Source organism: Callithrix jacchus, chromosome 9 (genome assembly GCF_049354715.1).
Source record: "Callithrix jacchus isolate 240 chromosome 9, calJac240_pri, whole genome shotgun sequence".
NCBI classification, from domain to species: Eukaryota; Metazoa; Chordata; class Mammalia; order Primates; family Cebidae; genus Callithrix; species Callithrix jacchus.
In genome coordinates, this window is record NC_133510.1 from 23,117,594 (window position 1) to 23,128,193 (window position 10,600).

Consider the following 10,600-nt stretch of genomic DNA (forward strand, 5'->3'; position numbering starts at 1 on the left):
TTTTTTATTGCATCTATTTGATTATTCTCTCTTTTCTTCTTTATTTATTCAGCTAGTGATCTATGTATTTTGTGATCTTTGCAAAAAACCAGCTCCTGGATTAATAGATTTTTTGAAAGGTTTTTCATGTCTCTATCTCCTTCAGTTCTGCTTTGATCTTAGTTATTTCTTGTCTTCTGCTCGCTTTTGAATTTGTTTGCTCTTGCTTCTCTCCAGTTCTTTTACTTGTGATGTTAGGGTGTTGATTTTAGATCTTTCCTGCTTTTTCTTATGGGCATCTAGTGCTATAAATTTACCTCTAGACACTGCTTTAAATGTGTCCCAGAGAGATTTTGGTACATTGTGTCTTTGTTCTCATTGGTTTCAAAGAACATCTTTATTTCCACCTTCATTTTATTATTTATCCAGTAGTCATTCAGGAGCAGGTCGTTCAGTTTCCACGTGGTTGTGGGGTTTTGAGTGAGTTTCTTAATCCTGAGTTATAATTTGATTGCACTGTGGTATGAGAAACTTTTTGTTATAATTTTCATTCTTTTGCATGTGCTAAGGGGTATTTTACTTCCAATTATAATTTTAGAATAAGTGCAATGTGGTGCTGAGAAGAATGTATATTCTGTTAATTTTGGGTAGAGAGTTCTGAAGATGTCTATTAGGTCTGCTTGGTCCAGAGCTGAGTTCTAGTCCTAAATATTCTTGTTAATTTTTTGTCTCATTGATTTGTCCAATATTGACAGTGGGGTGTCCCGCTATTATTGTGTGAGAGTCTAAGTCTCTTTGTTGGTCTTTAAGAACTTGCTTTATGAATCTGGATGCTCCTGTATTGGGTGCATACATATTTGGATAGTTAGCTCCTCTTGTTGCATTAATTCCCTCTACCATTATGTAATACCCTCCTTTGTATCTTCTGATCTTTGTTGGCTTAAAGTCTGTTTTATTAGAGACTAGGATTGCAACCCCTGTTTTTTTTTTTTTTTTTTTTTTCTCTCCAAACTAACACAGGAACAGAAAACCAAACAGCTCATGTTCTTACTCATAAGTGGGAGTTGAACAATGAGAACACATGGACACATGGAGAGTAACAACACACACAGAGGTCCATTGTGAGGTGGGGAGTGAGGGGATGGATAGCATTAGGAGATATATCTAATGTAGATGACAGGTTGATAGGTCCAGCCAACCACCATGAAACGTGTATACCTATGCAGCAAACCTGCCCATTCTGCACATGTATCCCAGGACTTAAAGTATAATAAAAAATAAATTTTAATTTAAAAACATCCACACATTTACAGTCAATTGAGTTTCCACAGGATGCCAAAAATACACTATGGGGAAAAGACAGTCTCTTCAATATATGGTGCTGAAAATCCTAGACATCCTTATGCAGAAGAATGAAATCAGACCTTCACCTACACCATGTATAAAACCCAACTCAAAAAAGATTAAAGGCCTTAACCGAAGATCTGAAAAGGTAAAAATACTAAAAGAAAACAGAAAAAGCTCCACGACACTTGTCTGAATAAAGGTTTTTTAATATCACCTCTAAAGCACATGCAAGAAAAGCAAAAATAAAGAAGAGGGCTACATTAAATTGAAAAGCTTAGCACAGTGAAGAAAACAATCAACAGAATAAAGAGGCAACCTATGAAATGGGAGAAAATCTTTGCAAATCATACATCTGTTAAGGGATGAATGTCCAAAATATAAAAGGAACTCAAACAACCCAAAGGTAAAAAAAAAAAAAAGCTGAATAAAAAGTGGGCAAGGGACCTGAATGGACATTTCTCAAAAGACATACAAATGGCCAACAGGTTTATTAAAAAAAAGAGAGAGCTCAATAGAACTAATCAATAAAGATAGGCAAATTAAAACCATAATGAGATACTATCTTATAGCTTTTAGACTGGCTAATACAAAATAAAACTGTTGGCAGGATGTGGAAAAAGAGAACTCCTACTCCATTGGTGGGAATGCAAATTAGTACAGCCATTATAAAAAATAGTAAGGATGTTCCTCAAATCAAAACTGCCACAGGATCCAGCAATCCCTCTACTAGATATATATTCCAAAGGATGTGAAATCATATCAGATTCTCTCTTCAGATATCTACACTTCTTGTTGTGGAATCAACCTAAGTGCCCATCAGTGGACAAATGGATTAAAAAGTATGGTATATATAAGCAATGGAATACTATTTAGCCTTAAAAGAAATAAGGAAATCTTGTCATTTGTGACATTAATGAAACTGAAGGACATTATGCTAAGTGAAATGAATCAGGCACAAAAAGACAAATGCTCTGTGATCTCACTTATATGCAGAATCTGAAAACATCTAACACATAGAAACGGAGATTAGAATAGTGGTTATCAGAAGCTTGGAGGTGAGGACATTGAGGAGAACCTGGTCAAAGGACACAAAATGTCAGTTAGAAAAAAAGGAATAAGTTCAAGAGATCTACTACACATTGTAGTGACTCGTTAATAATATACTGAATTCCTGAAAATTGCCAAATGAGTAGGTAAGTGTTCTTGCCATAGAAATGATAAATATGTGAGGTAATGCATGCTGTTTAGCTCAACTTATCCATTCCAAATGTATACATATTTCAAAATATGGTGCTGTATACCATATTCTGGTATACATATAGTTTTTACTTGTCAATTTAAAAAATTAAGAAAACATAGAAATTAAATATTCATGACTTGTGTTATTGTTTTATTAGGGACAAAAGCAAAAGTCCAACCAAGTAACAATAACAAAAACAGGTAAGTTGTACTATTGCAAAATGAAAACTGATTATGATGCAATGAAAAAGTGAAAAGTCAGCCCACAGAATGGGAGAAAACATTTGCAAAACACGTGATGAGGAATTTGTACCCAGAACATATGAGAACTCATTCAATTCAATAATAAAAGGTGATAACCCAATTAAAAATTAGATTTGAACTGACACTTCAAGTAAGAAAAAATACAAATAGATAACATGCACATGAAGTGGTGCCCAACATCATTAGTTATAAGGAAAAGCAAATCAAAACAATTGAAATCCACTTCACACCCATTTATTGGCTATAATAAAAAAGACAGATACTAGCAAGTACTAATGAAGGTGTGGAGAAATTGGAACCCAAACACATTGCTGATGGGAATGTAAATGGTGCAGTTGCTTTGGAAAACAGTTTGGCAATTCTTTAAAATATTTAAAATAGAATTAACATATTATCCAGCAATTCGAGTCCTACAAGCATATCCAAGAAGAATAAAAACATATATCCACACAAAAAATTATGCATGAATGTGTTATTTGCAATAACAAAACTTTGAAACAACCCAAATGTACATTTGATCAGTAGATAAATAAAATGAGGTATATCTATACTATGGAATATTATTTGACAATAAAAAGCAATGAAGTACTGTACATGCTACAATGAGGATGACCCTTGAAGGCAGTATGCTAAGTGAAAAAAGAAAAGCTCACATATGATCCCATATGTGTGAAATATTCAGAATAAACAAATTCATACAGCCAGAAAACAGATTAGTAGCTTTTGAGGGCTTCGGTAGGGGAAAGAGGTAGATGGATAGAGGAAGATTATGAATTGACTGATAATGGGTACATGGTTTCTTTTGAGGGGGGCAAACTGTTCTAAAATTGGATTGCTGCTCTGACTACACCACCCAACCCTTTGGAAAAAACCACTGGATTCTATACTTTAAATTGATAAATTATATGGTCTATGAATTATATCTCTATAGACCTATTAAAAATCAAGCATATTTCTACAGGCTGGCAACAAATAAGTAGAAAATAACATTTAATTAATGACATCATTTGTACTGGCATTAAAAAAGTAAAATATGTAGAAAAAATATAAGAAGTATTTGCAAGACTTCCACACACAAAACAATTAATTATTAAACAGATTTCAGAAGACTGAAATAGAGGAATATACACGCTTACTGATCAAAATACTCAGTATATTAAAGATATCAATTTTCTACAAATTGATTTGTAAATGCAAAATATTTTCAGCGAAAGTTTCTGTAAAATTGTGTGTGTGAGTGTGTGTGTGCGTATGTATTTGACAATGTTACTTCAATATATATGTAAATGCAAATGGTGAAAAACAGACAAGGCAATCTTTATGGATAAGAGTAAAGTGGGAAATGTATAATATTAGATATTAAGATCTATTATAAAATGACAGTATTTTAGACAGTATAGTTTAACATAAATATAGATAAGTAAAGCAATAGATGATTATAGAATCCAGAAAAACTCATATTTAATGGATTTATGAGAAAAGTGATACTGTCATACAGAGAGAAAAAGATAAGCTTTCCAATATATGATCATTTAGATATCCATATTTAAAAATGAATTATTATGCCTACCCTACACCTATACAAAAATCAAATTCAGAGTTATAATAGGCTTAAAATGGACAAAGTAAAACAATAAAGCTTTAGATGAAAAAATTAGATCATACCTTCATAAACTTGATGTACAAAAAAGTTTTTTTTAATACACAAAATCACCTACACAAAAAATAATTTTAATTCATTGGACTTCATTAAAATTTATAACTTCTATTAATCAAAATACACAATTAAAAAGGTGAAAAAACAAATGACAGAGTGGAAGAAGATTATGCAAAACATATATTCAACAAAGAACTAACTCATATTCAGAATATATCAATAACTTCCACAAATCAGTAAGACAACCTAGCTCAAAATGATTGGCAAAAGATTTGGACAGGCATTTTACAAAAGAAAATGTTTCTATGGCCAATAAGCAAATAAAATGTGATCAACTTTTTTAGACATCAAAAACATATAAATTAAAACTCTACCCACAAGAATGACAACATATAAATAAACAAAAAGCAGACACTAACAACTGTTAGAGAGAATGTGGAATAACCCAATCTCTTATTTGATGGTGGTACAGCCATTTTGGAAAGATCTTCAGTCCTGAACACAGGAATACCTTTTGACACTTTTCTATATACAATTCCAACAGGAAAGCACACAGATGTTCACTTAACATGGATAAGAATCTTCATAGCAGCATTGCTTATAATAGTCCAAACTGGAAACAGCCTAAATGTCCATCAAAAGTAGCAGATTTACAAGTGGAATATTATACAGTAATTGAAATGAATGAACTCTAACTACAGAGAGCACCATGAAGTGAATATCACAATCATGTTAAGCAAAATTAGCCTATGGTGTAGAAAGTCAGGATACTGTTTACCTGTGGGAGGCAGAGATACCTGAGGGCACAAGAGGGGTATCCGTGGTGATGGCACCTCTATTCTTACTTGCTTGTTGGCTGTGCCGGTATATTAATTTTGTGAAAATTCATCATCTGTATGCTTGTGACAAACTTTTTGTGTATGTATTGAAAATTAAATAAAAATTTTGTCTACAAAACAATGTTTATCACACTTCAGTTGGGAGAACCACTCAGAACACAGTTTACCTCAAACTTACTGGTATGTGTTATTTATTATCATCATTATTATTAAGCTTACCTTTATATGCTTGTGTATTGTTTTACTTGTAACACTGGTGTGTATTACTTAGGTAACTTTTTAAAAATCCAGTAAATTTAAAAATGATGTTTAAGCTTTTAGATTGATTTCTGAAACAGAAATTTTATCTTTGTCACGAATACAACTTTTTGAGAGAAAGACAGATATTTCAATGTCATCTTAATTTTTTTTTTTTTTTTTGAGACGGAGTTTCGCTCTTGTTACCCAGGCTGGAGTGCAATGGCCAGATCTCGGCTCAACGCAACCTCTGCCTCCTGGGTTCAAGCGATTCTCCTGTCTCAGCTTCCCGAGTAGTTGGGACTGCAGGCACACGCCACCATGCCCAGCTAATTTTTGTATTTTTAGTAGAGACAGGGTTTCACCTTGTTAACCAGGATGGTCTCAATCTCTTGACCTCGTGATCCACCCGCCTTGGCCTCCCAAAGTGCTGGGATTATAGGCGTGAGCCACCATGCCTGTCGTTAATTTCTTACTTAAATAATAGCGTTACATATTTGGCAATGTCTTAAAACCCAGAGAATCTAAACCCTAGTTACTGCACCTTTAAGACAGGATTAACAATCATATATTACTTATTGGGATGTTATGGGATTAAATGAAGCCATTTGTAATATATTTATTATTATTAATGTTGACACTAATATCAGTGTCATCTTTTTATGGGATGTTTAACTTTTTAAGTTCTTTCATAAATCTTTTCCCATTCAATGCTTGTGCTATTCCTATGAGGTGGCAATTTTATATATATTTTGTAAATATGAAAATTGAATTATATTTATTAAGAATCCTCAACTGGATAATGGCTGAATTTTTAACAAGAGACTTAATGTCTAGGCTGCTTTCAGCACACCATTATCACCTAGCTTGACATACTCAGAAGTCAGAACTGAATACAAAGACTTGGCTTTACAACAGTTCATTGTTTTTCCATTTTCCCTTTGTTGTAATTAACACTACTACTTCCAATTATTTTCTATTTTAAAAAACTCCTTTGTAGCAGAAATTTTTTTTCCAGAATCTTGTCACATTCTAAAATTTTAAAATACAGTTTAATTTCATTGGGTCTAAGAACAATATTTTCAAATCTCCATAATACAATTCATCCCTCCTTTGTCCACAAATTGTTTCAAAGACCCTTGACAAATTGTAAAGTAGGTAAACTTTTCCCTTTTTCCTCCTTTCAGTCCCTCTTATTTATTTTTTGAGCTGCCTAGTTACTTTGTGATACCCTGACTTCTTTTATAACGGAAATGATCACCATTGTACCTTTCCCAAACACACGTTCTTCATGAGAGTTATTTTTTTCCACAGTGAGCTGGTAGCCCTTTGGACTTTGAGAATGCATGAATGTCTGCTGGAACTTATATTTTGAAGGACTGGGAAAAAATGGACTGTCTCATTTAATAGTTTTGTCCTTTGACAAAGAGAAAGAGAATTGGTGTTTTTATCCATTTATGCTTCCAGAATGGTTCAACTGAAATAGTATGTGAAAATGTTTTTCTGTTTGAAATAAATTTACCAGTAAGTAAAGATGAATAATTTAGTCTAAAAAGTATTTGCAGAGTTTTGTTTTTGTTTTTGTCTTCAACTGGATTGACCATTTTTTAAAAACTGAATTTACAAAATGAGGTTATGGCTATGGTTTGGCTTTAACTTTTACTTTATGACCTTTTGACTTTATTCAGCATCAACCTCCAGGCAGCAATTTGAAACTTTAAGCATTGCCCAGACAAGACTTGCGCTTGGGAGAAGAGGCTGGAATTCCTACTCACAACTCTCCCTGGGCCTCCTACTTGCCATAGGCAGCTGCCACCCTCTAGGGGCTGACATATTTGTCATCTACTGTCTCCATTCGAATTGAGGGCAGGTGCAGAGCCTCAGGACAGTAACTTCTTAAAGACCGTAATTTTTGTCTGAAGTTGAAGGGAGGAAAAACAAGAGAGTAAAGTTAATGAAGTAATTAAAAGTTTTCATCAATAACAGTGGAAGTCACAGACCCCATAGGGAGCGACTCTTGCATCTGTTTTCAGTAGTGCTATACATTCTCAGAGGAGGCCTATTCTTAGGTACAATTATGAAATTGCTGAAGTGTGCTTTAGCAGTAAGTATTACTTTGTCACTGTCCCCTTTCTGTTTGTTAGAAACTTGGATAGACACTTTGTTTCTGTTCTATGCCTTTCTAACGCCTCATAGATGTGCAGGCCCTGCCTTTTGGGGCAACACTCCATGCTCCAGTCCTCCACATCACTACTAAGAGCCTTTAAATAAGAACTTACTGCTTGCATATTCTGTTCTTTCCTGGACTACATCCACTGACTAAGCTGAGGTGTCCTTCACTGTTAGAGACACACAAAGTTGCACATGTCCCATCTAGTATAGGACTTCAAAAGGCCAAAACAAAAAAATTGCAGAAATGTCAGCCACACCAACAGGTTGATAGGACATACGGGTTTCTCCAGTGAAACCTGCTATGGCACAAAGGAACTCAGATTCCTTTGGTTGAAGTCTGCTCACCTTGCACAGGGTGTTTTTCTCTCCCCACGTGCTCTGAAATGGATATGAACCAACTCTCAGGAACCGATTTTCTATAAACCTATAGACATTTCTGCTTCTAAAAAGACATTCATATGAATAAAAGACAGATTAGATGACTATGAATCATGTGGAATGTATAATCATTTATTGCTTCCTTTTTATGAGATATTACTGAGACTTCTAATTATGTTTCCTTCCACAAACCACTGTAATTCTGGGTGCAGGGAAATGATTTATTAAACTGGGAGAACTGAAACAGAGCTTTAAGAGGATATAAGTTTTTCTTTGGAAAAAAGCAACAGAATATTTATTTAAAAGACATGCACATCTATTTTTCCTGTACTTTTTCATGAATGTTCTCTTCACGAAAGCCCAAAATCTAAATGTAAAAAAGAAGTATCTTTTTAGCATCTTGAGACTGTGTGGTGGAGTGTAAATTTAGTGAAGAAGCATGCTTAGAGAAAGAAAAGGAAATGAATTTTAAAATATGAGAAAAGATACAAATAAAGTAAAAAATGCACTTATCTTTTTCATAAATTGAGTTGAAAGCAACAATAAATAAAGTCATGAAACCTAAATTATTTTGTAAGCCTTGTCAATAGTCAGATGTGCAGATGACAGACATAAGTTACCTAATATTTGAGTTCATATTTTTTCTCAGGAAATATACTAGTCTTATTTTACAGATTAAGAAATTGAAGCTTAGAGAAATTAAATTATTTGACTAAAATCACAGACCTCATTGGAATTACCCAGATTCATCTCAGTTAACCTTATTTCATCTCAGGTAACCTTATTCATCTCAGGTAACCTTCCTCTCAGCTGTCTTTTGTGAAATATGGGGTAAGTGACTTCATCTTTTGGGGAGTTAGGGTTTTCTATAAGGAAAATTAATCTTCAAATATGTTATTCTAAATTCCATCCAAGCCAAATATTGTATAATTGTATTAAATACCCCTTTCTAGATAAATGACACCACTTGCCATTAATAGAAATAATCCTATTACCAAATGGGATGGTCATCTATTCAACTGGCAGCTGAGGGGCTGACACAGAAACCCAGATGCCAGAGAAATATTACTGGAGCAGAAATCAGTAAGCACTGAACTAGAACTTCCTTCCTTCCCTCTTAGATACTAAGGAGAGCTTGGTATGAAATGGTGCTCTTAACAGCACATACAGGAAAGAGCCTGGCAATAGGTATATAACCAATGTTAGTTTCCTTTCTTCCCTGGGTTCTTATCAGATCAACCAGAATGCTGGTGATTACTATGTGAGAAATACAAAAAGAATATTGAGGATAGCTCAACAGTTTACATATAACTAAGGTAGAAAAGATAAGACCTGCTCTAGATATGAGAGCTTGTGCATGATAGAAGCAGAATTTCAATCCAAATTTTCTGCTTTTTTTCAGATATGCTCTCTCTGTTGTACTATACTACAGGGGTCCAAAGAAGTAGTACGTATGGTTATGAGCACAAGGAATAATATTGTCGTAGGAAGTTAAGATTTCATATAAGAGGCAAGATACAAACTTGGTCCACAATAAATTATAAATAAGACTTTTGATAGAAAAAGAACTATTACACATAGGACAATCTAAGGTAAGATCCTCAGTGACCTTGAAGAAAATAGATCCAGTGAGGAGACAGGCATATGAAAATAGCATGTAGGCTAAAGAAATTGAGGGTAGGGATGATGAAATGTCAATAGTTCCTTCTTCCTCCCCACGATATCTGCATAGGCATCCTTCCTCCCTCACAATTAGAGCTAATATAGGTTCATAGACAAAGGTCCTTTCTCTTAGGTCGCAGAACTTATAACCAACTCATTCTCCTTATACTGTATCCTTTCCAAACCATTAAAAAATATATTCAAAGTGTACATATTAAATATACCTTCCATTTGACAATCTAGGCCCCAAGTAGATGGTAAACACTTTCACACATTATCTCATTTGCTATCCTTCACAACAATCTCTATGAAGCAGGCATTTTAATTTCCATTGTTAAAATAAGGAAATTCAGATTCTTTAGGGACTTCTTAAGTCTTTCGCTGACATTAAAGTTTATATATTCTAATCCAAGTCTTATAATCATTTGTAGCTACTGTTAAGAAACATTTAAATTTAGGAATTTGATCTTTAAGGACAGAAGATAATAAAGGCTACTCAAGTATCCTAGATACGGGGCATCAATAATACCACAAGAAAGAGACAGAACTTGTCTCCCTCCCTTCTTAGCTGTTAACATCTTCCTACCTGAGAGTCAGCTGTTAAAATAGTGAGTTGTGAATAGCTCATAGTATTTTCCAAGCTTGGCATGTGTATAACATCAAAGATATCTTTAAGACAGTATGAGAACTGTGTTAATGAATTAAGATATATCAGTTTGAGAAGAGTCTTAAACATAAACATCTAAACCAGCAAACATATTCTAGTGAAAGTTTAAGTTTTCGTCCTGTCAAAAATTGCTAGAGGTGAAAAATACATGCAGGCTAA